General features: G+C 41.4%; 1 protein-coding gene across 2 annotated transcripts in view; it reads right to left on the reverse strand.

Moving 5' to 3' along the window:
- RUSC2 (RUN and SH3 domain containing 2) overlaps window positions 1-25,650 on the reverse strand; it is a 67,346-nt gene extending 41,696 nt beyond the window's left edge. Inside the window, exons 1-2 of one of the 2 annotated variants that reach the window (XM_087419536.1) lie at window positions 25,405-25,650; window positions 22,312-22,372 (exon numbers count right to left, since the gene is read on the reverse strand). The gene's annotated coding sequence lies outside the window, so the exon portion shown is untranslated. The remainder of the gene's footprint in view (window positions 1-22,311; window positions 22,373-25,404) is intronic. The other variant, XM_087419538.1, reaches the window with a different exon arrangement.
- Between the last annotated feature and the right edge of the window lie 871 nt (window positions 25,651-26,521).

Here is a 26,521-nt window from a genome sequence, read left to right on the forward strand (position 1 = left end):
AGTGCCCAGAAAATCTTTCCTGAAGGCCTCTTTATCCCCCAAGGCCTAGAGACTGGGGTCCCAGGGACCTTACACTTTCACCACAGTATCTGGAACTCACTGGATATCCTACTCATCTCACCAAAAGGCAGCTCCTAACACAAATTTCATCTTGTCTCTTCAGGCAGACAGTGGTGTGAGGAGGCTGACAGCTGGAAAGCTGATGTAAATAGATGTAGACTGGCCTACCGAGGGGGCATGTGCACAGCAGAGTGCTGTGCAATGACAAAAATGTACCACATACCAGGTAGGAATGCTGAAGTGCAGAGAAAGCAGCCACGTGCACAGTAACAGTGACTCCATCATCTTCCTGCCTGTGGCTGACTCAGAACCATTGTCAGTGACACAACGTATCAATATCTTGAGGAGCCAGGGTGCTGGCAGGAAGGTAGGCTCGTGAACCACTCATTCAATACGCTTTTTTCCTCTTATCAAAGGCTTATCCACCCGGTCATCAGAACAACACTGCAGCCTGAGAAACAACCAGATTTGATCACTAGAGATATGGGGTTTGATCTCAGCTCCATCTGGAAGCTACCCATGCCTAGGATGGTGGCAGGATGCCCAAGGATAGGAACAGTGCTTTCATTCTTGGCTTTTTCTCTGACTTGCTGGGTCATCTGGGGGCAGAGTACCTGTCCTCTCAAAGCTCTAGGTTTATACCACCTGGACAAGGAGCTAACTGTATCCACCTTCTGGTGGAAAAATATTTGAACAATTAAAATAATAAGGAGCAAGAAATGTAAATGCTGTAAATTCTTTGGACCAAAGTATTTCAGAAATATAATTGTCATTCATGCATACTGGTAGAGAGCCCTGGCCTTCTGGGTTTCTTCTTCTAGGTCACAGTGGCCATGTTGGGAAGTAGACCTGGTCTGTGCCTGGAGGTGCAGTTCCTTTCTTTCAGGCCTATAAACCTGTGGTTTGAGGAACAGTTGTAACAGTTAGGAATCTGCTTACCTAGACATAAGGTATTAATTTCCACTAATGCATAACAGAGAAAGTAGAAATATGTAAACAAAAAGAAACACCTCCACTCACCCCCTTGCTCCATTTACAAACCTAATTCTCCACTACACTTGGGCCCAGGACATGGATCTGAGGCTTGTATCCCATTGATACAGCATTCAGTAGCAGTACTTACAAACTGGACTTAGCCCAAAGACCTGATAAAGCAACAGTAATGAAAGGATGTATTCCACTGCTCAGTTAGAACAAAGGCAATACTGTACTTAAACCCAACAGAAGCCTTCGTTCTTTCTAGCCCAGCAATCCCTCAGTATGAGGTTAGTTTGCCAGGTCTCCAGAGCTCTTGGAGAGGGGAAATATAAATCTATTCCTTGTTGATGCCGACATCTCTTTTTCTGCAAGTGCCTACCGTGGATTCAAAATAGATGTTCCAACTCCTGCAGCCTCTGGTGAGACCCACTCACCTTTCAGCAAACTCTCTCTGTAAAGGGCCAGATAGTAAATATGTAAAGGGCCAGATAGTAAATATTTAGGCTTTGTGGGCCACATATTCTTTTTTTTTTTTTTAACAACTCTTTAAAAATGTAAAAACCATTCTCACTTAGTGGGCTGTATAAAATCACCCTGGCATGGGCAATAATTTGCTGACCTCTACTCTAGACCTTAAAGGCCTTTCCATTCAAAGTCTATATCTCAAAATTCTGACTCTGCCTGCCCAGAGATCCTCTTTCCTCTTCCCGCAGGGCTGATGCATATATTTCAGAGGCAGCTCCCCTCTAAGGAGCCACTGATGAATGTGAAGGAAGAATTCTGAAGTTAGAATTGCAAAGTTATTTGTATTGGAGCTGACAGACTGGCTAATTCCCCTCATATAAAGCGCTTCAAAAATATGTGTGGAATTTAGCTTATTGCATTATCATTCTGGAGTGCAGACTGAGGCATAAACAGTCTTTTTCTTTCTATTTCTGCTTAATAATACTATCCCCATGCCTCTACCAGACCCCCCCCCTTTTTTTTTTCCTGCTCCCAGGTTCCAAACCCACAATTGAACTGGCTCAGGTCCCAAGTCCTTTTCTCCTCCCCATCCCTCCCACTTCTATATGTGGTATGGTTATGGATAGCAAAGAAACTATCAGCAGTCAGATGGGTGTGTGGACACAGTAAATACGGATGAAAGGCGTGAGGGTAGGGTGAGCTCATTTTGAGCAAAGACTTAGGGCTGACTACGAATCTAGGCTCTATCACAAATAGTTACAAGCTTCGTAAACAGGGATCACACCACTATAGAAGCAACCTAAGAACAATGTGCAAAGGGTCAGGAATCACTGGAATTATACTTCCCCACACACCATGGACTAGAAGGAAACAAATGACTTACAGCTAAAGAGTAATACTTACAATAATAATAGCTACTATTTATTATCTACTATGCTACCCATTATGCTAGATGTTTGTCATAAATGCATTTCTAATCTTCACAATAACTCGGCAAAATAGATATTTTATCATCCCTATTTTTCAGTTGAGGAAAGTGAGGCTCTTGCAGAGGTAACTTTACCCAGGATCACAGAGCTAGAAAGTAGGGGAGTTGGACTTGGAACTCTTGTCTGACTCACTCCAAAGCCCTTGCTCTTTCCACTATAATATATTGCTAATAGACTTGGTGGAGGAGAACAACAAGCATGTGCCTTAATTTGGGTCCTGTTTAGACTTTGTTCTAAATAGCAACAATCTGTTGGTCTGCTCTTTTCTATAGTCTGAATATTAATGAATGACAAGCTGCTTAAAATCACAAGCATGACAATTTTGTGTGGTAGCGATTCAGGTCAAATCAACACAGCTACATTTACATTTACGCTGGGGCCTCATCTGAGCTAACACTTGTTTATTCCTTACAGCAAGAACAAACAGGATTTTAATATGTTAAATCTTTGCCTAGTGGCCAAATAAGTCTCTTTTCAACAGTGGTATATGTATATCTTTGTGCAATCAATGTTATTTTGTAGACAATTTGGCTGAATTGAATTGTAGTTTCCCATCTTCCCAGGACCCAGATTGTTAGCTGTCAATCAAATATCCATTCTCTTTTTCTCTTTCAAATGAACAGAACCCTGATATTCAGCTGAGTGCAATACTGCCCAACTAACATTCTACATTTCTACCTCCCTGGGAAGTTAAGTGTGGCCATTTGACTAAGTTATGTTATAAGTGTTTGTGAGACTTCTGGATAATCTCTTTATGAAGAACAGAGTTCATCCTTCTTCCTCCCTTCCTCCATCCTGATGCTAGGAAGGTAGGTGTGATGGCTCGAGCTACAGCAGCCATCTTGGACCATAAAGATGGCCTAGGTAATGCACAGCAAAATACTGGAAGGGGCCTGAGTTTCTAATGAGCGTGAAGCTTCCACACCAGCCCAGGACTGTCTACCTCTGAATTTTGTTGTTGTTTTTGAGAAAGAAATAAACTTTCATCTTATTTACGTCACAGTCTTGGGTTTCTGTTACTCATATCTATTTCCACTTTATACATCCAACCACATCCCAGTAACCACCAACTCATTAATTGTAGCCACACTCTCCAACCCCAATGCTACTACCCAACACCAAGCTATACTTATCACTTGTCTGAACTCCTACATCGACCTCTAACCTAGCCTCCTTTCCCAGAGCCATCCTTTGAAAATGAAGTATATTTATATCACCTTTTTGTTTAAAAATGCTTCGAAGGCTTTCCATAAAATCTAAACTCCTTAAAGGTGTACTCTGCCCTTCATAATTTTACCTCTCCAGTCTCATCTTTTGCCACTACCTTCCCTGCAGTTATACCATCACCTCCATACTGCTGGAACAGGGCATCTCCATTTGTCTGGCTAACTCTCAATCATCCTGCAGGTTTTCAGCTGAAACATCACAAATTCAATGGCTCTTCCTAGACCACATTATGTGCTCTGGTTGTATGCACCCAAAGCATCTTGCACTTCCCTGTATTGTATTTTACAATTTTTTATTTAGCTTCTAACGCTAGAAAGCAAGCTCCATGGGGCAGGAACCCCGTCTATCATTATTGACTATTATATCCCCAGAACTGAGCACAGTGTCTGGCATACATAGTAAATTAATATTTTTGAATGAATGAGTGAAATTTTCAAGAGGGGAGCCAAGCAATATGTATCAAAATTTGAAATAAGTATACCTTTAATCTACTTTAGGAAATGTATTTAAAAGAAATCACAAGGGGCCGGCCCCCTGGCTTGGCGGTTAAGTGTGTGCGCTCTGCTACTGGTGGCCGGGTTCGGATCCTGGGCACGCACCTATGCACCGCTTCTCCAGCCATGCTGAGGCTGCGTCCCACATACAGCAACTAGAAGGATGTGCAGTTATGACATATAACTATCTACTGGGGCTTTGGGGGAAAAAATAAATAAATAAAATTACTAAAAGAAATAACAAGATAAAAGTACACAAAGATATATACATAACGATGTTTGTTGAAGTACCATTTATAAAAGCAAAAATTTTAAAAAATATTCTAAATGCTCCCTCATTAGCAAATTGATTAAATAAATTATGAGGTAATCCACACAAAGAAATACTCTACAAAACATAAAAAAATATTGTATTAGAATAGTTGCTGAGATGAAACTGTGTCTATGACACAGACTTTTTTTTTAAATAAAGCAATTTATAGAGCACAATTCATGAATGATCCCATTTTAACTTTTTTAAAATACACACACATTTTCTTCTTTTTGTTTATCTGTATTTTCTGAGTTTTCTGGCAGTAAATGGGCTGATAGAATCTTTTGGGCCATCTGGGATCCTCACAGGCCTGAAAGCCTAGGTCTCATGGACCATATCATCACACAAGACATGAGGGACCACCCACTTACAGCCCAAAAGAGGACAAATACCTGTACTGGGGCAACAAATATTAATTAAGTGCCTAACACCTCATCTCAGGGAAGAAGCAAAAGCTACAGGCATGCCCTGGGCAAATTATAATTCAGTGAGAAAGCTACTTGTTATTTTGAAAGATTCAAGTTACATTCAAAGTTCTAAAATGCCTTATATTGGCTTGAGAAAATTATGGAAATAAAAATAATTAAGATGAGAATATTCTTGAAACTTGTGCCTGGCCCTTTCACGAATGATTTAGTAAAATAATTGGTCACAACCGAAGAGGGGAGATTTTCCTGTATTTTTGTTTATCTTGAGTTAGCTAGCACATAAATTCACAGGTGGACATAAACCTGATGATTACCTTTATAAGACAGTTAAGAATACAAGAATTATATAAAGTATGAAGAACTACAGAGCAAGGAACTGTATTCTAACCATTTATATACCTTTTCTCTTTTCTCCTTGGTTGCACATTAAGGACAGAGACTGTCTTGTTCATCTCTGTAGTCATTTATCCTAGCCTAGAGCCTGGCATATGGCTTCAACTGTTCACTGAATTGAACTAAGGAGGAACTGAATCTTCACCAAACTCAACTGCAAAAATTTCTTCTTCCGGAGCAGAATTTGGTTCATTATAGCTGTGGACATATTTACACACACTAGTTCTGGTCTTCCTTGTTGGGGTGAGGGGTGCTGAGAGGATAAAAGGAGTGCAGGGGTTGGCTTCTGGAATGTGCAGGGTGAGCATGCCTAGGTACAACTTCTTTCCTGGAGTTCCCCTCACCCAGGCACTGTGCTCCCTTTACTGCTAGTGGAAGCCGCAGCATGAGAACCAGAACAGCATGTTCCAGCCAGAATGACTGACACCCCACCCCTCTTTCCCTCCTTCTCATCTCTCCCGCTTAACCTCACCAGTCTTCAACTCTGTTCTGTTAGCTGCTTCCAGTGGGGCTGCTGAGCATCTAGTAAAGAATGCAGATGTGTCTTAAAAGGTCCAGCACTAGCTGAGGAACAGTTTGTTTTTTCTAAAAAAGGGCAGTCTATAAAGTTACATAAGACTCAGCTCTCCTCACTGGGAGCTTTTCCAACTCCAGCTGGATAGACTCCTCAAGCTGTTTATAGAGTTTCAGGAAAAGGGTTTGGAATTTCTTGATTGGCCAATCTATATTGGAGCCATCTTTGGGCAGAGGTGGGGAGGTTCCAGCAGAGGAAGCAGTAACTCTGTGCTCCCGATGCCCAGTCCCACCCCCTCACCACCCCCCCTCCTGCCATTGTGGCCCTACTGAAGTCCCCTGGGGACAGGAAATAGCATGATCCATTTATAGTTAAAATCTCAGAACAAGGACAAGCCCCACTGCCAAAACCAGAGCCCATATGGCATCAAGCCTTTGAAGCCCCACCCAAAGGAGGCAGGACCTGGGGAATCTAATAGCCCAACCCAGAAGCATACCAACAGGGCTCTGGAAGGACTTCCTTCCCTGCTTTAGGCAGATGTATGGAGGAATTTGTTCGTGGCCCTGAGAACCTCTGATGCCAAAGTCTTGCCCAAGGATTAGATGAATCAATCAATAAACATTAACTGAGTACCTAAGAAGTGCCAGGCACTGTACTATGTGAGCAAAACAAACCTGGTGCCTACCTTCATGGAGCTTACAGTTCACCTGGAAGACTAAACAAATAATTAAGTAACTATGACCATACCACTATAAACCAGGTCTTTGGAATGTGCTGCATTCAAAGAAAAGACAGCTGGGCCGGCCCCATGGCTTAGCGGTTAAGTGCGCGCGCTCCGCTGCTGGCAGCCGGGGTTCGGATCCCGGGCGCGCACCGACGCACTGCTTCTCCGGCCATGCTGAGGCGGCATCCCACATACAGCAACTAGAAGGAAGTGCAGCTAAGACATACAACTATCTACTGGGGCTTTGGGGGAAAAAATAAATAAAATTATTTAAAAAAAAAAACAAAAAACAAAGGAAAGACAGCTAATCTAGGGAGACCAATTAGCATATTTATTAATCAGGGACCAGTTTATCCTGAATCTGCAACTGAAATTATCTGTATTTGAACTGAAAACTCTAGCCCTTGAAGGAGTCACTAGAATCTATCAATAACCTGCTACCAGTTGAGCTCCATTTTTATTCCCATTTATTTTGCTGGAGTTCAGTCCCTATTTACATCACATACTTTTTTTTTTTTTTTTTTTTTTTTTTTTAAAGATTTTATTTATTCATTTTTTTCCCCCCAAAGCCCCAGTAGATAGTTGTATGTCACAGGTCCACATCCTTCTAGTTGCTGTACGTGGGACTCGGCCTCGCGTTGGACGGAGAAGTGGTGCCTCCGGGCGCACCCGGGATCCGAACCCGGGCCGCCAGCATCAGAGCGCGCGCACTTAACCGCTAAGCCACGGAGCCGGCCCTACATCACATACTTTTATTTAAGGCATAGGAACTCACTTCAGCTAACAAATTACTGTCCATTACAATGAAGAACTAGAACCCTGATTAGCTCCTTCCAGCTTCTGGCCATTCATTTTTGTTTCTTTCTGATCAACCCAGAAAGCTAAGGAAAGGCTGGTATATAACTCTGCTCTTAAGGACTAATTCTGCAGCACTGGACAATTTATCGGATTTCCCTCAGCCTGAGTTTCTTCACCTGTAAAATGGGGATAATAATATACCTCTTACAGGGTGGTGGCAGGAGTTAGAGAGAAGATATAGAAAACATCTAGTACAGCAACTGATGTTTAGTGAGGGCTCAGTAAATGGCAACTATAATAAATGCGAGTCAGGAATCTCCTCTTTTCTTGAACCTAAATCTCTCCTACCACCTTTATGAGGCTGCACTACTGTTCAATTTACCAATTTGCAACAGGGAATCTTGTCACTGTCATATCCAGTGCTTTTCTTTTCAACAGGCATAGCACCTCAAATTCTTTAACCTTCACGGCTCTGTTCTTTGATCCCTGTAAGTTGTAAAGTGGCTCTGTCCCAGGAAACATCCCAAGGGAACACACAGAAAGAAGGTTAGAGTGAATCTGCAAGTTACCTATGAATCAAGAATTTCCCGCCCAGGGAACACAGTGAATTCAGGTACCTGACCACTTGAATTGCTCACTGTCAGCAGAACAGTGAAAGTGAGTCCTCCACATAAACTCACAGAGTTTATAGATTTTGACAATATTCTCCTTAAAAGGTCTAATTATTTCTAGACATGTACACCATGTGATCCTCGCCAACTCCCACAGCTTCTGCATTAGAAAAGTCTCTCTAGTCTATCCTATCTTCTTATTCCTACAATCAGTACTCTAATCCTAGGCTCTCCTTCAACACCTCTTTCAAGGGCTATTAATCTTTGGGCAAAGATTCCTACGGGCCAGGAATTGAGACTATTGCTAGGAATATAGTGGTGAAAAAAAGTAGATATTCCCCGCCCTCATGGAGCTTACAATCTAGTGGAGGAAGGTTGATAATCACACAAATAAAAATATACTTACAAAGTGTGATAAACACCATGAAAAAAAAGTAAAGGGTATTAAGAGGACCTGATTAAGAGTGATTAAGGACTTGATTAAGAGGTCAGGGAAGGTCTCTCTGGTAAAATGTTTAAGTTGAGCCTTGAAAGGTGAGTTAGAAAGAAGGTTAAACAGGTGAAGAGTGGGGAACCACATTTCAGGCAGAGGGAATGACATGTGTGAAAGGCTCTGAGGCAGGCAAGTAGTTGGGATCTTAGAAAACCAAAAGAAAGCCACTGTGGTTGAAAGAGTCCATCATATTTGACAACCAGGAGTTCACTGGTGATCATGACATAAACAGTTTCAAGGGAGTAGTTAGAAATGAAGTTAGACAGGAGAGGCTGCCAAAGTGAATGGAAAATTGAGTAGACAGCATGGGTGGCTGCTAAAGAGAGCAGAGAAATGTGACAATACCCAGAGGGTGATGTGGTGTCAGAGGATTTATTTTTAAATTAACATTTTATCAAATTAATATATGCACACGGTTACAAAGTTAAACAGTACTATAAAGTTTATAATAAAAAATAGCAATCCCCAGCTCAACTCCTTTCCACCTGTGTTGTTCTCCAGAGACTATCTTTTAGCTGTCTCATCTGGCATTTATGTCCATGTTTATAAATAATATGCTTATTTCATTATTTTAATATAAATATAATATAAATATAAAATAATATATAAATATAAATATTTTAAACATTCTCTTTTGACTTCTTAGCATGGAAGACAAAAACTTAGCATTTTTACACTCGCTTCACAATTTCTGATTAAATTAATATCCAGTGTTTACTATGACTTGGTAGTCTGTGGATCCTTATTATTACTATATAATTTATAACTTTTTTTTTTTTGGTGAGGAAGATTGGCCCTGAGCTAACATCTGTGCCAATCTTCCTCTATTTTGTATGTGGGTTGCCACCACAGCACGGCTTGATGAGTGGTATAGGTCTACACCCAGGATCCAAACCCAAGAACCCAGGCCACTGAAGTGGAGCGTGCTGAACTTAACCACTACGCCAATGGGCTGGCCCCTCTAACATAACTTTTAATACTTGACTCTCTTTTGGTTCGTTTAGTTTTCTATATATTTGTCCCTAATTCTTCCCAAATTCTCTAGCAGAACTGTAAAAATCCCTCTCAGTATAATTTTCTTTCTTTTTTTTTTTTGTGAAGAATATCGGCCCTGAGCTAACATCTGTCAATCTTCCTCTTTCTTTGCTGAGGAAGACTGGCCCTGGGCTAACATCTATGCCCATCTTCCTCTACTTTATATGGGATGCCGCCACAGCATGACTTGACAAGCGGTGTGTCGGTGAACGCCCAGGATCCGAACCGGCGAACCCCAGGCTGCCGCAGCAGAGCACGTGCACTTAACCACTTGCACCACCAGGCCGGCCCCTTGTATAATTTTCTAAATGGCCAAACATAGTTCTTTTTTTTTCCTGGAAGATATTCCTTCTGGAACTTTCTGTTCTCCTGATACATTCTGAACTGACTCCTCTCTGGGCTTACACCACCACTATCATGCTGGACTTCTCTTTATCATCTTCCTAGGAATTTCCTTTATCTCTCTTCTATGTTAGTTACCCTGTGTTCTAGATCCCATGGTTTCTTCTTTCTTGTTTACTCTCTCATTTTGCTGGAGCATATCCTGTAGTAGCTTCCTAAGAAAGGATACACAGTAGGAACATTTTTGAAATGAATGTCTGAAAGTATATTTTTTAAACTTGCACAGCTGATAATTTTGCTGTGTATAACATCCTAGGCTGGCAATCAATTCCTTTCAGAAATTTGAAACCATTGCTCCATTACTTACTAGTTAGATTCCATTATTGTCAAGTCTAATGCCACTCCAATTTCTGATATTTGTATATAACCTTTCTTTCAAGAAGGGTTTTGAGATTTCTCTATATCCCTAGTGTTTCAAACTTTCATGATGAGGTACCCTGGGGTAGGCTATTTCTATTTGTTGTGCTGGGCACTCAGTGGGTCCTTTCAATTTGGAGACTCATGTTCTACAATTCTGGAAAATGTATTTGTATTCTTTCTTTTTTTTTTTTTATAACTTCCTCCCCGCTGATGCTGAAGGTTTAGAAAAGAGGGATTAAATGATGAAGCAACTTCCCCAAGAAGCAGTAGTGGCTCCAGAATTTCTATAAAGGTTGAATTTAGGAACAACAAACAGATCAAAAGGGGTGGATGGGAGTGGGGTGACATCAAGGAATTGTCTTGAAGTTCCATTGTATAGAAATCACAGTATTTTTACTCAGAATATAGGTTTATTTGGGGTAGCTTAAGAAGTGTATCATTTAGGTACGATACTTTCCGCTGTATGGACATAAAAAGAAATCTCAAAACAGTTTAAACAATAGAGGGTATGCAACCTAGCGCACCACGGAGGGATTAGCCTTTGTTAGGAGGTGGGATACTTTCTCCTAGTGAGGAGAGGATGACTGTAGACACATTTGCAGATTGGTAGTAGGATGTAAGAGAGTTCACGTTTGATGGCTTCCTTTTTCTCTCTGAAGTATATGAGTCAAGGTCATCAACAAAGCATATGGAGGGTCTAAGGTTCAAGAGAGTAGTAAGATACAAAATACTTGTTATAAAAAGTGGAGGAATAATCTTGTTAGAGAAATATAGGAAAATTGCTGGCCAACATAAGTTTGGTGACGATGAATTTAGAGGGATACTAAAACTGCTGGGCTGTAAAATTTTCTCCAGCTGTTTGAGTACAGACAAAGAGAAGGTAAGGGCTTACGTACATTCAGGGTTAGGTTCATTACTAGGTAAGTATATTTTTAAAAGAATGATTGTAATATCGATGAAGTTCTAATGAAGTTAAAGGACTACCAGTGAGAGTATTCAATAAGTGAATAGAATATGCTAAGCCATAAAACTTATAGCCTAAATGGCAACATGGATAAATGCTTATGAAATAATGTTACTTAAAGCAGAATACGAAATAATTTTAATGCTACAATTATATTTCTGCAAAATTTATATATTCATGTAAAAAGAAAGGATGCAGATGGGATTATAGGTGATTTAAATTTCTTTTATTTTGTTATTATTGTTATTTTATTTTTTAATTGTTTTTGTACATTTATCTTAATTTTTAAAACTCCTGCTTATGTTCTTGTTCAGCTCAGTTCATAGATCTTCTTTTTGCAAGGCCTTTATCTAGTCTACCAGGCATAACTGACCATTCTGTCTTCCTTCAAAGTTGTTTTATAGAGCTAAAAGCAAACTCCTCCTAGGGGCATGCCAGAATTTCTAAGAATGTTACTAAATTTATGAATCTCTGGTGAAAGCAAAAAAAAAAAACCATCAGCAATGTAGCAGATTTGCTATGTCAGGTCAGCTACCATAATTCTTTCATTTATTCTATAAATATTTATTGAGCTTATACCGTATGTCAGGTATTGTGCTGGGCACCATGAATATATAGCAGAAAAGAGAGCCTATCATAAGTTGGGGAACACAGGACAGGAAAACCTTTGGCCCAAGCCTGACATTCACAAAGGCCTTCAAATTTAGCCTTTTATCCTTATATTCAAATGAAGTTATAAACGTAGCCACTTAAAAAAAATAACTTTACTGACATATAATTCACATACCATAAAGTTCACCTTTTTAAAGTGTAAATTCAGTGATTGTTAGTGTATTCACAGAGTTATGCAAGCATTACCACAATCTAATTTTGGAATACCTTCATCATCCCTAAAAGAAACTCTATACCCACTGATCTCGCATCCTACAATCTTGTTGAACTCATTTATTAGTTATAATAGTTTTTTTGTGGATATCATAGCATTTTCTATACATAAGATCATGTCATCTGCAAATAGTTCTACTTCTTCCTTTCCAATCTGGATACCTTTTATGTCTTTTTCTTGCCTAATTGCTTTGGCTAGAACTTCTCATACAATGTTGAATATAAGTGGTAAGAATGAACATTCTTCTCTTGTTCCTGATCTTAGAGAGAAAGCTTTCAGTTATCTTTCACCATTAAGTATAACGCTAGCTGTGGGTTTTTTTAATCAGGTTGAGGAAGTTCTCTTTTATTCCTAGTTTGTTGAGTGTTGTTTTTTTTGTGTGTGTGTGAGGAAGATCAGCCCTGAGCTACATCTGTTGCCAACCCCCCTCTTTTTCGCCAAGGAAGATTGGCCCTGGGCTAACATTTGAGCCCATCTTCCTCTACTTTATATGGGACGCCACCACAGCATGGCTTGACAAGCTTGTGCGTGCCCGGGATCTGAACCTGTGAAGCCCGGGCCACCGTAGCGGAGCACACGGCACTTAACTGCTATGCCACCAGGCCGGCCCTGTTGAGTGTTTTTATGAGGGACTTGTCAAATGTTTTTTCTGCATCCACTGAGATGATCACACGGTTTTTGTCCTAAATACAGTCATTTTTGTACTAAAATAGATTAATTTATTAATGTAAATATTTAAAATACACCAAAATTATTATAATCCTGCTTTCGATTTCAATCATTTTTAATATACGGAGAACTTAAAAAATGGATGAGGCCAAGCTCTCTCTAGATCTCTGAGAGATCCTGGATTCAAAGACTATTCTTGCCCTCATAGAGTTTACAGTTATGTAAATAATGTGTTATCTGTTATAATGGAGCCCCAGACAAGGCTAATGGAAGCACAGTGGAAATCATTCCCAAGTTTGCAGGGGGTGATCAGGAAAGGTTTCAGAAAGGAGGTCATATGAGTAGATTCTTAAATGAGAAGTAGAAATACGCATGCAGGTCAGGGGAAGGATTTAGTCAGGGAGAATCACATGTATAAAGAGAATTCCTCATATTATTCAGCCATGAGAAAGAAGGAAATTCTGCCATCTGTGACAACATGGATGGACTCTGAGGGCATGCTAAGTGAAATAAATCAGAAAGAGAAAGACAAATACTGTATGATACTGCTTATATGTGGAATCTAAAAAAACCAAACTCAGGCAGGCCCCGTGGCTTAGCGGTTAAGTGTGCGCGCTCCACTACTGGCAGCCCAGGTTCGGATCCCGGACGCACACCAACGCACCACTTCTCCGGCTATGCTGAGGCTGCGTCCCACATACAGCAACTAGAAGGATATGCAACTATGACATACAACTATCTACTGGGGCTTTGGGGGAAAGGAAAAAAAAGGAGGACGATTGGCAATAGATGTTAGCTCAGAGGCGGTATTCCTCAGCAAAAAAAGAGGATTAGCATGAATGTTAGCTCAGGGTTGATCTTCCTCACAAAAAAAATTTTTTTTAAATAAAAAAATAAAATAAAAAAACCAAGCTCATAGAAACAGAGTAGAATGGTGGTTGCCAGAGGCTGGGGGCGGGGCGGGAAACGGGGAGATGTTGGTCAAAGGGTACAAATTTCTACTTGTAGGATGAATAAGTTCTGGGGATCTAATGTACAGCATGGTGATTATAGTTAAGGACACTGTATTATATACTTGAAAGTTGCTAAGAGAGTAGATCTTAAATATTCTCACTACAAAAAAGAAACAGTAATTATGTGAAGCGATAGAGGTTTAACTCACCCTACTGTGATAATCATTTTCCAATATATAAGTGCATCAAATCAACACACTGTACACCTTAAACTTACACAATACTATATGTCAATTATATCTCAATAAAGTTGGCGGGGGGAGAGAGTTCCTCAGAGAGATCTGTGCCAAACAGCCCTAGACTCTGGACATAGATTCCTAGAGTATTTACTGAAATGAGGAATACTGAAATCTCCAAAGAAAACTAAAGATTTGACCACACAGAAATTGTAAAATTCTATATGTCAAAAATCATAGGGGCGGCCCCGTGGCTTAGCGTTAAGTGCGCATGCTCTGCTGCTGGTGGCCTGGGTTCGGATCCTGAGCGCGCACTGATGCACCGCTTGTCCAGCTATACTGAGGCAGCGTCCCACATACAGCAACTAGAGGGATGTGCAACTATGACCTACACCTATCTACTGGGGCTTTGGGGAGAAAAGGGGAAAAAAAAAAGGAAGAGGATTGGCAATAGATGTTAGCTCAGAGCCAGTCTTCCTCAGCAAAAAGAGCAAGACTGGCAGGGATGTTAGCTCACAGCTGAACTTCCTCAGACACACACACACACAAAAAATATAAACAAAATTAGAAGGCAAACAAATATTTGACACAAATATAACAAAAGGCCAATATCCTTAATATGTAAAAAATTTATGTGAATCGATTACTAAAAACTAAGGTCTTTTTAAAAAATGATTACTAAAAACTAAGGTCTTTTAAAGAACAGAAAACATGATATCTATCCTCTTAACATTTTTTTAAATATTTTTATTTATTATTGTTATTATTATTTTTTGGTGAGGAAGATTAGCCCGAAGCTAACATCTGTTGCCAATCCTCCTCTTTTTGCTGAGGAAGATTGGCCCTGGGCTAACATCTTTCTCTACTTTATATGTGGGACGCCTGCCACAGCATGGCTTGATAAGTGGTGCGTAGGTCCATGCCTGGGATCTGAACCTGCGAATCCCAGGCTGCCAAAGCGGAGTGCACAAACTTAACCACTATGTCACCAGGCTGGCCCCAATCCTCTTAACACATTTTAAAGTGTATAGTACAATATTGCTGACTATAAGCATCATGTACAGCAGATCTCCAGAACTTATTCATCTTGCCTAACTCAAACTTTATACCTGTTGAACAGCTCCCCATTGCCGCCTTCCCTCAGTTCCTGGCAACTGCCATATTACTTCCTGCTTCTATGATTTTCACTATTTTAGATACCTCATATAAGTGGAATCATGCAGTATTTGACCTCATATAAGTGGAATCATGCAGTATTTGTCCTTCTGTGACTTTCTTATTTTACTTAAAATTAAGACCTTAATAGAAAAATGGGTAGTATATGAGCAAATATTTCATAGAAGAGAGAATGGAATATAGCTAATAAACATACAACAAGATTTAAAATCCTATTAAAATACTGTCTTTTGTTTATCAGTTATCAGATAAAATAATAATAGTTAATTCTGGTGGAGGCAAGTAAAATAAGCATTTTCACACTTTGCCGATATGCGTAAGTATAGTTTGGTATGACTTTAATATTGAGCTTGAAAAAAAAAAAGATATATCAAGTCTTAAAAATGTTCAAATCCTGGGCCAGCCCCAGTGGCCTAGTGATTAAGTTTGGCACACTCTGCTTTGGTGGCCCACCTTCCATTCCTGGGCATGGACCTACATCACTCGTCTGTCAGTGACCATGCTCTGGTGGTGGCGGCTCACGTACAAAAAGAGGAAGACTGGCAACAGATGTTAGCTCAGGGTGAATCTTCCTCAGCCAAAAAAAAAAAAAAAGTTCAAATCCTATAACTCCATCTATAGAATTCTATCCTAAGGAAATTATCAGAGGTGAAGACAAAGATTTTTACATAAAGTTGTTAAACTGAATATTTTTCAGAAAAGTGTAAAGCTATTAAAAAAACCCAAATGTTCAACATTTGGGTCAAGTAAATTTTGGCACATTCAAACAATGGATTTGTTATTCAGCTATTTAAAATGTGGCTTCCGGGGGCCAGCCCAGTGGCATGGTGGTTAAGTTCGCGCACTCCGCTTCGGTGGCCCAGGGTTCGCGGGTTCAGATCCCAGGCGTGGACTGACGCACGGCTTGTCAAATCATGCTGTGGTAGTGTCCCACATAAAGTAGAGGAAGATGGGCATGGATGAGAGCCCAGGCCCAAATCTTCCTCAGCAAAAAGGGGAAGATTGGCATCAGATGTTAGCTCAGGGTTAATCTTCCTCACACATAAATAATAAATAAAAATAAAAAGTAAAAATTAGGCTTCCAAGAACTGTTCAATGATATGTTTTCATTTTATACTTGTCTTTATCTTCTAGATTCTCAAAAGTGAGCATATATTTCATCTATTATTAGAGAAAAAGATAAAATATTTTCTCAGAAAATATTTTTTTTTTATTGATGTTTTAATGGTTTCTAACATTGTGAAATTTTGGGTTGTACATTTTTGTTTGTCCATCACCACATATATGACTCCCTTCACCCCTTGTGCCCACCCCCCACCCCCACTGCCCTGGTAACCTCAGTCCAGTTTTCCCTGTCCATGTGTTGGTTTATATTCCACATATGAGTGAGATCATACAGTGTTTGTCTTTCAGAAAATATTTTTAAAGAAAAATAGACAAGATATTTTAAGTTTGAAAAGGAAAATGTCTTGGTATCCCTCATTTCATCTTTTCCCATAAAGACAGCTAAGTTTAAATATTTTCTAAGTTAAAGTCTGGGCAGCTAATAGCATTTCCTTAGAACTATTCTCCATAATCTCTTAATCTTGAATGAGTGGGAAATTTATAATCCTAATCTCTAAAGGAAGAAAACCCACTGTGGAAATGATACGGCACAAATCACACTCTCAGTGGCACTATTTGGCCTTCAATTCTTGGGTCTTGTGCACTGGGGCTTTTTCTTTTCTTTTTTTTTTTAAAAAAAAAGCCTTTACAAATATGAGAACCACTGATTAAGAGGCTGAGATTAGAGTTTGGGTCTAAGAGTAGTTCTAGTCGAAGTGTGGTCTATAGACCAGGAGAATCAGCCTCACCTGGGAATTTATTAGACTGGTAAATACTTGGGCCCAATGCCAGACTTACTGAATCAGAATTTCAGGTGTGATCCAGGTGGTTTTTATGCATCCTCTAATTTGAGAAGCACAGGTCTAGAGGAAATTAAGCAAAGAGGCCAATGGTAATCAAAGGGAAGGAGGTGCAGAGCCTCCCAACGTTCAGTGTGTATTTTTTAAAAAGTATATACATTATTATAAAATATTCTAAAAACAAAGATTTTTTTTTCATATTATAAACTAGGAAGTATGGCTAGAAAAAATTTTCTTGGCTCTAGGCTAGAAAAGGTCGACAAACTAGCATAAGTCTTAGATTAAAGGGCAACAAGGATCTATAATTCATTCCATGCAGCTCATTAAATTAAGGCTAAGGGTTTCACGTAGGAATTTGGGAACTGTATGTATGCTGTAAATATTTCGGTTATATTTCTCTTGAACCATGATTGGCTACTGAAGATGGTGGGATCTCAAACCCAACCATTTCTTTCAACCTCTTTCTAATTTGGAGTCATGACTCAGTGTAGGAGAAACATCTAAATCAGTAGCTTTCAAACTGTGCTTTACAGAGCACACTCAGGGGACTATGAAAGGGACGTGAAGGGCATGGAGAGGAAAGGAGGATCAGAGAGATTAACAGGTTAGATGCTACTTGCCCCAACTCCTTGCCTTCAACCAAAACAGTCCAGCTTTTATCTTTTTGTGTCCACTTTCCTGTGGAATATACTTGAACAAAGAGCTCCCCTCCAAAAAAAATTTGAAATTCTCTATTCTCTACTACAGATTTTCACAATCCAATAAAAAGCCATAGCTATCTTTTTTTTTTTAATCAAGAGATGAATCGCCTTGTTAACTATCTATCACCACCACCTGGTTGTCAGAAAGGACTCACAAATGCATAACAGGGCACGTGGTCCTGCTTCCAGGCCTCCCTTCTCCAGCCAGTATCATCAGGGACGAATCAACTAACAATGCTGCAGGTTGCTGTGCTGGATATTAGGCAAAGCACATTACATAAATCAGCCTACAAACTGAAACAGACACTATCCTATCTAAGAATTTAACGCCAGCTCTAAGTAAAGAAAAGAGAATAATATTTTAAAGAAGTAGAATAGCTCTTGTACAACCAAGTAAGAGAAGTCCTTCAAAGTAGTCACCTCGGGAAACTTAATTCATTTCAACAGCGCTCCTACTCAAAACATTTCCAGAACCCCTCTTTTGGAACTGCAAAAAACCCACCTAGCCAACTCACAAAACTGAGAGACATAATCAATCATTCTTTTAAACCACTAAGTTTTGGGGTGGTTTGTTATACAGTAACATATAAGTGAGAGAGAAATATTTAAATCACTATGCTTTGGGGTATATTTAAAAGGAAATGATTAGCCTTACGGAAAAATTCTAGCTACCCAGAACCCTCAGAGAATAGATTGGTCTGGATAACAAAGTTTGGCTGTATCCTTAAATAAACAGAATACAACTTCCTTCAAATAACAAGAAAAGAACATTTTGGCAGAGAAATAACTCCAAGATGAATGGGATGAGCAGTAGGTCCCCAACCTCTCGAGTTTTTGCTTTTTTCCTTGGGGTCATCTGAACCCTTTAGGAATACTCTGCTCTCCTTTCTCTTTTACTTGAACACGGACAAAAATAACTTTCCATTTTCCCCTAAGTACAGTAAATATAAGGCTATATTTTCTTTCTTAAAAGAACTGTAGAAGGAAGTACTAAAGTATAAAAACAGATAAACAAGTTAAATATAGCTTCTAGGATCCTAAGATAAACTTAAGTATAGACTTTGGATCCTAAGATAACTAAATCTAGTCAGAAATTGGCTGGCTCTGTTTTTCCCTCCACCCAGTTATCAATTCATTGTCCTTGACTGCAGGACCTCACACAAGAAGCCAAAAACACAGCACACATTTCAGAGCTCACTGTCTCATTTTCCTGGAGACGATAAAAGACTATCTTATTAAACCAAGAATTCAAGAGACAGAAGCTTTCTTCTTTAAGTATCAAAATTAATTTCCAAAAAACTTTAGGTATTTTGGCAAAACTCTTTTAAAATGTATACTTTTATTTGTACGCTTTTGTTTTATATACAATATATAGGCTATAAATTAACTTTTTCTTGATGATTCACTGCTAACACTAATTAATATACTGGGCTAAAATACAGTTTTGTTCTCAGTGTCTATTAAGGGCTTGCATACCAAATCATCAAAACCACAAGACTATGTGTTAAGAGCAAATGTGGTTCACTTTTGTCATTTCTATTCAACATAGTACTGGAAGTCCTAGCCAGTGCAATTAGGCAAGAAAAAGAAATAAAAGGCATCTGCATCTCTTTTTGCAGATAACATGAGTCTATATGCAAAAACCCCTAAAGATTCCTCCCCAAACTGTCAGAACTAAGAAGTGAATCTGGTAAAGTTGCAGGACACAAAATAAATACATAAAAATCAGTTCTGTTTCTATACACTAACAATGAACACTGAAAAGGAAATTAAGAAAACAATTTCATTTACAATAACATCAAAAAGAATGAAATACTTAGGAATAAACTTAACCAAGGAGGTAAAAGACTCGTACACTTTAAAGTACAAAACATTGCTGGGAGAAATTAAAGAAGACACAAACAAGGGCCAGCCTGGTGGCATAGTGGTTAAGTTCACATGCTCCACTTCAGTGGCCTGGTGTTCGCAGGTTCAGATCCCAGGCGCAGACCTACACGCCGCTCATCAAGCCATGCTGTGGTGGCATCTCACATACAAAATAGAGGAAGATTGGCACAAATGTTAGCTCAGGGCCAATCTTCCTCACCAAAAAAAAAAAAAAAAAGAAGACACAAATAAATGGAAAGATATCCTGTGTTCATGGATTGTAAGACTTAATATTGTTAAGATGTCAATATCTGCAATATGCAACAACATGGACGGACATTATGTTAAGTGAAATAAGCTAATCACAGAAAGACAAATACTGCCTGATTCCACTTATATGAGGTATCTAAAGTAGTCAAATTCATGAATCAAAGAGTGTAATGATGGTTGCCAACGGTTGGGGGAGAGAGAAATGAGGAGATGTTTAATGGATTTAAAGTCAGTTAAGCAAGATGAATAAGGTCTAAAGATCTGCTGTACAACAGTGTACCTACAGTCAACAACATACTGTACACTTAAAATTTGTTAAGGGGGTAGATCTCATGTTAAGTGTTCTTTCCACAATAATACAAAGATGTTAATACTACCCAAAGTGATCTACAGATTCAGTGCAATCCCTTTCAAAATCCTAATGACATTTTTGCAGGAATAGAAAAATCTATCCTAAAATTCACATGGAATCTCAAAGAATCCTGAGTAGCCAAAAAAATCTTGAAAAGGCAGAACAAAGTTGGAGGACCCACACTTCCTGATTTCTAAACTTACTACAAAGCTACAGTAATCAAAAGAATGTGGCACTGGTATAAAGACAGACATATAGACCAATGGAATAGAATAGAGAGCCCAGAAGTAAACCCTGGCATATCTGGTCAAATGACTTTTGATAAGAATGCCAAGACTATTCAATGGGGAAAGGACAGTCTTTTCAACAAACGGTGTTGGGAAAACTGGATGTCCACATGCAAAAGAATGAAGTTGCGCCCTTATTTTACACATCATACAAAAACTAACTCAAAATGGATCAAAGACCTAACCACAGCGGATAAAACTACAAAAAAAACTTAGAAGAAAACATAGAGGAAAAGCTTCATGATACTGAACTTGGCAATGATTTCTTGGATATGACACCAAAAGCACAGGCAATAAAAGAAAAAATAGATAAGTTGGACCTCATCAAAATTAAAAACTTTTGTGCATCAAAAAGACAATATCAACAGAGTGAAAAGGCAAGTCATGGAATGCGAGAATATATTTTCAAATCATATATCTGATAAGGGACTTCTATCCAGAATATATAAAGAACTCTTACAACTCAACAATAAAAAGACATATAACCAAATTAAAAAATGGGCAAAGGATTTCAACAGACATTTCTCCAAAGAAGATATAAAAATGACCAATGAAACATACTCAACATCAATAGTCATTAGAGAAATGCAAATCAAAACCAAAATGAGATACCATTTCACACCCATTAGGATGACTATTATTAATAAAAAACACAAAATAAATGTTGACAATGAAGTGGAAAAACTGGAATATTTTACATTGCTGGTGGGAATGTAAAATGGTACAGCCACTGTGGAAGATGGTATGGCAGTTCCTCAAAAAATTAAACACAGGGCCAGCCCCGGCAGCCTAGTGGTTAAGTTCGGCGTGCTCCGCTTTGGTGGCCAGGATTCGGTTCCTAGGTGCAGACCTACACTGTTCTGTCAGCAGCCATGCTGTGCTGGTGGCCCATATACTCAAAAATAGAGGAAGCTTGGCTCGGATGTTAGCTCAGGGCGAATCTTCCTCAGCATGCATGCATGTATAAATAAATACATAAATAAATAAAAATTAAACATAGAATTACCATATGATCCAGCAAATCCATTTCCGGGTATATACCCAAAAGAATTGAAAGCAAGAACTCAGATATTTGTATACCCATGTTCATAGCAGCATTATTCACAACAGCCAAAAGGTGGAAGCAACCCAACGTTCATCAGTGAACAAGCAGATAAACAGAATGTAGCATATACATACACTTGGCCCTCCGTATCCACGGGTTCTGCATCCACAGATTCAATTAACTGCAGATTGTGTACTACGTTTACCATCCAAGGTTGGCTGAATCCTGCAGATGTTAAACTCACGGCTATGGAGGGCCGACTAAGACACTTGAGCATCTGTGTTTTTCTGTATCTGTAGGGGATCCTGGAATCAATCCCCAGTGGATACCAAGGGACAATGAATATTATTCAGCATTAAAAAAGAAGGAAATTTGGATGGGGCTGGCCCAGTGGCTTAGCAGTTAAGTGTGTGCGCTCCGCTGCGGCAGCTCGGGGTTCGGATCCTGGGCATGCATCAACACACCACTTGTCAAGCCATCCTGTGGCGGTGTCCCATATAAAGTGGAGGAAGATGGGCACGGATGTTAGCCCAGGGCCAGTCTTCCTCAGCAAAAAGAGGAGGATTGGCAGATGTTAGCTCAGGGCTGATCTTCCTCACAAAAAAAAAAAAAAGAAGGAAATTTTGATACAAGCTACCACATGCATGAACCCTGAAGACATTATGTTAAGTGAAATAAACCAGTCACCAAGAGATAAATATTGTATGATTCGACTTACATGAAATATCTAGAGTAGTCCAATTCATAGATAAAGAAAGTAGAATGGTAGCTGCCAGGGGCTGTGGGAAGAGGGAATGAGAGTTATTGTTTAATGGGTATGGAGTTTCAGTTTGTTTTTTTTTTAATTTATTTTATTTTTCCCCCCAAAGCCCCAGTGGATAGTTGTGTGTCGTAGCTGCACAACCTTCTAGTTGCTGTATGTGGGACTCGGCCTCAGGATGAACGGAGAAGTGGTGCCTCGATGCGCACCCGGGATCCGAACCCGGGCCACCAGCATCGCAGCGCGCACACTTAACCACCAAGCCACAGGGCCGGCCCTGGAGTTTCAGTTTGAGAAGATGAAAAAGTTCTGGAGATGAATGGTGGTGATGGTTGGACAACTTATCAATGTACTTAATGCCACTGAACTGCATACTTGAGAATGGTTAAAATGATAAATTTTATGTTATGTATATTTTACCACAATTTTTAAAAAAAAGAGTAAATGTGGTATGAGAGGTTCTGAGTTATACTTTCTTGTTAGACTCTGCCCCCCACTCCCCCATACCCCCACCCCCACCTCACTGAGAAATGTTGATATCTGAGCAATCAAATTAATACACTCATTTTGCAAGACAGACTCATTTGACAGGAACTACAGTATCAAATGCCAATGGTTGAGTGGGTATTTTCTGGGTAACCTCAACACTGATCAATCAGACTATCTCTACAGAGCCTGCCCTTACCCTAACATTTAGTGAGTGAGCCATCTCAGTCAAGTGACTTTTAATAGGGTGCTCCATCATTGTGCCTGAGTAACAGAAGAAAAGGGTGAGTTATTGTCCTAAATTTGCAGAGAGAAAAATAGAACACATAAGCCTCCCCATGAACTAGGGTTGCCAGATTTAGCATATAAAAATACAGGACACCCTGTTGTTTATCTGAAATTCAAATTTAACTTGGTGTCTTGTATTTTATCTGACAACACTATGAAGTATTAGAAGTGACGAGAAAATAAATAATCTAGAGTGTTCTGGGGTTACTGAGGTCTTAACAGGGAGCCTGCACAGGGAAAAGTAGAAAAGCCCATTAAAAATGTATTGGTTACCAAAAAAAAAAGTACTGGTCTCCAGATACCATGCCCATGCTTAATCCAGCTCAGGAGCCCCTCCCTGCTTTGGGTTTCTATGATCCAAGACTTACTTTATAAAGATAGGTCAGAGAGTAGGAGAAAGAGAAAGTAAAGAAGGATAAATCAAAGCTAGAAATGGGTGAGAACACACCCAGCCTCCAGGTGGGCAGGCCTGGCCTCAAAAAGGGACATTAAACACTTAAAAATCAGAGGAAATCAGATTTTGAGACCTGGCTCAAACCAGAAGAGAAGCAATGGTGGTAAGTGCCCTATGGCCAAACAGTAACAATACCAGGGATAGTGGTGAGATCTCCCTTTCCCTAAGCCATACCACTGCTTAATTTCCAAGGAGCCTCCTGAGAAACTCTAATCACTATTTTTACCTACTAATACTCTGAGCCCCAGTTACAATAATGCCACTACTCGTCAGGCAACGACTTTTAGTTTATAAACTCCTACAGCTTTCCAGCTAGTGTTTCATCACTCAGCACTATCATCTACTTCCCCACAGAACATGGGCCAAAACTGAGGTCTCGGAACCCTGTCTTACCTTCAGGAAACTGAATCTGTTCAGGACATCCTCATAGGAATCAACAAAAATATGTTTCAGGTTCTCTGTTTCTTTGAGAATTCCATCTTTAAAAGGCCTGTGTTCTTGTTTATTGTGACTCTGCTTACGTAGTGGTAACCCCGGCCTGACTCTGGTCTATTGAGACATAAACAGCCCATATGGCCTGATCATACTACAGCAGTATTCAGGCATCTTTGATATCTCTCATACCACGCCTGCTGGGATGTCTACCACTCCAATCTCTGAGGTGCGGGGGTGGGTATCCGGGAGCTAAAGGGTAAAATAACCGAGGTCCTTCGTTTCTCCAGCCTTTCCTAAAGCACCAGCTGACCAGCTACACTGAGTCAGCTTTAAAGCCTGTAGCTGGCCTCCAGAATTATTCCCCAGAGGGAGCAGTTAGTCTCTAGGGCAAGAGGAGCAGGTCACCTGGGCAAAGCTCTTTCAAGATTATCTGAACAGCCTCTGAGGCACTAACCAATCAAAATGTCTGCAGCCCCAGCCTTGACTTTTTCTTTGTAAACAGAACATAAGGGGAAAACAGCTGATACACAGAAGCTCCTATGTAAATAAAATTAGATGCATGAATTAAAAGACTGAATATATTCAGCTTCATGCTCCCAGTATGAGCACCACAAATAATCCCCCAGATGCTCTTCCTTTTTGTGCCCTTCATGTAACTGGTGACACCTTTCCCACTAAAGCACTCTGCCTCACGGCCTCTGCATTGGGCTCATTTCATTCATTCATCCACCCATCAAATATTCACTGAGTGCTACCCGGTGCCAGGCACCGTGCAGGGCGCTGAGGAGACAAATGAAAAGTATTTGGGCCTTGCCTCCCGGCAGTCCCCCGGTGTCCTCTGGGCCACCTGGCGATCGCAAGCCAGCCCTGGGCATCGGGGATCACGGAGCCCTTCGCAGCAGGTAAGCGCCGTGGCAGGGGCCCGCACACGGCCAGGCCAAGGCTTTCCCACGGCAAAACCGGCGGCGAGAGACCCGATCCGCTCGGCAGGTACAGCTGGGACCCGGGGCCCAGGGGCGGAGGGCGCAGGGGCAGGCCGGGTGCCGGCGGCCGCACTCCCGGGGCCGTCCCGGGAGACGGGGTACAACGACGACTCCTGGGCGCGGGTCAGCTCAGGGGCGTCTCCAGGGGCCAGTCTGAGGAGACGGTTGGGGCGGATCTGGGGCGACGCCCCAAGGAATGGTTGGCTCTGGTCGTTTGAGGGCTCCGTGGACCGGGCTGCGGCGGCCCAGAGGTCGGAGCGCACCGGCGGGTGGGGCCGAGGGGCCGGCGGGGGCGCCAAGGGCTGGGGAGGTGGGCGGCGCGAGGGTTTTCTCCTAAGGGGTCACTGGGAACAGGTGAGCAACGGGTCTCCCGGAGCCCGCCAGCCCCCAGGGAGGCGTCCCTACCTCGCTCCTCGCCTCAGCGTGCTCCTCCGGCGCGGGCGGCGGCGTGTCGCGCGTTCCAGGAGTCGTGGCGCAGGCGGGACGGGTCGGTAACACCCGGACCCCTGTAGCTGCGGCACGGACGGTCCGATCCGGCTCCCTCCGGCCGCGCCGCAGGACGGCGCGTGGGTGCGGCCGGCGGGGCCCCCCGGCGCTCTCCCACCACCCGTCTCCTGCTGCCCTGAGCGCCGCGCGTCACGCGCACAGCTTTCCCGCGAGGGCGCGGCGAGGCCTGCGCCGTGGCCCCGCCCTCTGCGGCCGGCGCCCGCCCTCGGGGCGGTGCGGGCGGAGAGCGCTCGGAGGGCAGGAGCCCGGGGAGCGCCGGGGCGCAGGCCTGCTCTTCGAAGGCAGGGGCGCTTGCGCACGCGCCCTCGCCTAGGGCGGCGACCGACCCTGACACCGCGGTAGGACTTCTTGGGGAAAATAGAAAAACGAAACAACAAAACTAAGGCCTGCCCTCAGCAGAGACCCATTGAATCAGAATCCTCACTGGGGTGGGCTGGAGTGAGGGTCGAGTGGCGCCCAGGCTTCGATATTTTAAAAAACACCTCGTGCATGGCCAGGGTTAAGAAGCGCTGGTAAAACCTGGAACTGACAGACTCCCTCCTTTCACCAGAACTTGTCAGGCTCCTCTGTGTCCTATGCTGGACTAGGGTCGACCTTGGGCTTCCCTTTCTGTCCTTGTGGACTCCAGTTTGAGCAAGAATCCTGTTGAGTAAGTTTAATGAAAATCCCCCACCTTTGGTATCTGACCACCCTCCATATCTTATCATCCTGGCCTGCCTTCAGCAAGAATTCTGTTGAGTTGGTCTAGCAAGAATCCTCCTTACCCCTGATGTTTCCTCTTAGTAATTGCTATGATCTGAATGTTTGTGTCCCTCCAAAATTCATGTGTTGGAATCCTAACCCCCAAAGACGATGGTATTAGTAGGGCCTTTAGGAGGTGATTAGGTCATAAGGGTGGAGCTCGAGAGATTAGGATTAGTGCTCTTATGGAAGAGATCTCACGGAGCTCCCTAGCCCAATCCTCCAGGTGAGGATACTAGGAGAAGTCTGTGACAAGAGAACACTCACCCAACCA

Source organism: Ceratotherium simum, chromosome 29 (genome assembly GCF_057802395.1).
Source record: "Ceratotherium simum simum isolate JZ-2026a chromosome 29, ASM5780239v1, whole genome shotgun sequence".
Classification (NCBI taxonomy): domain Eukaryota; kingdom Metazoa; phylum Chordata; class Mammalia; order Perissodactyla; family Rhinocerotidae; genus Ceratotherium; species Ceratotherium simum.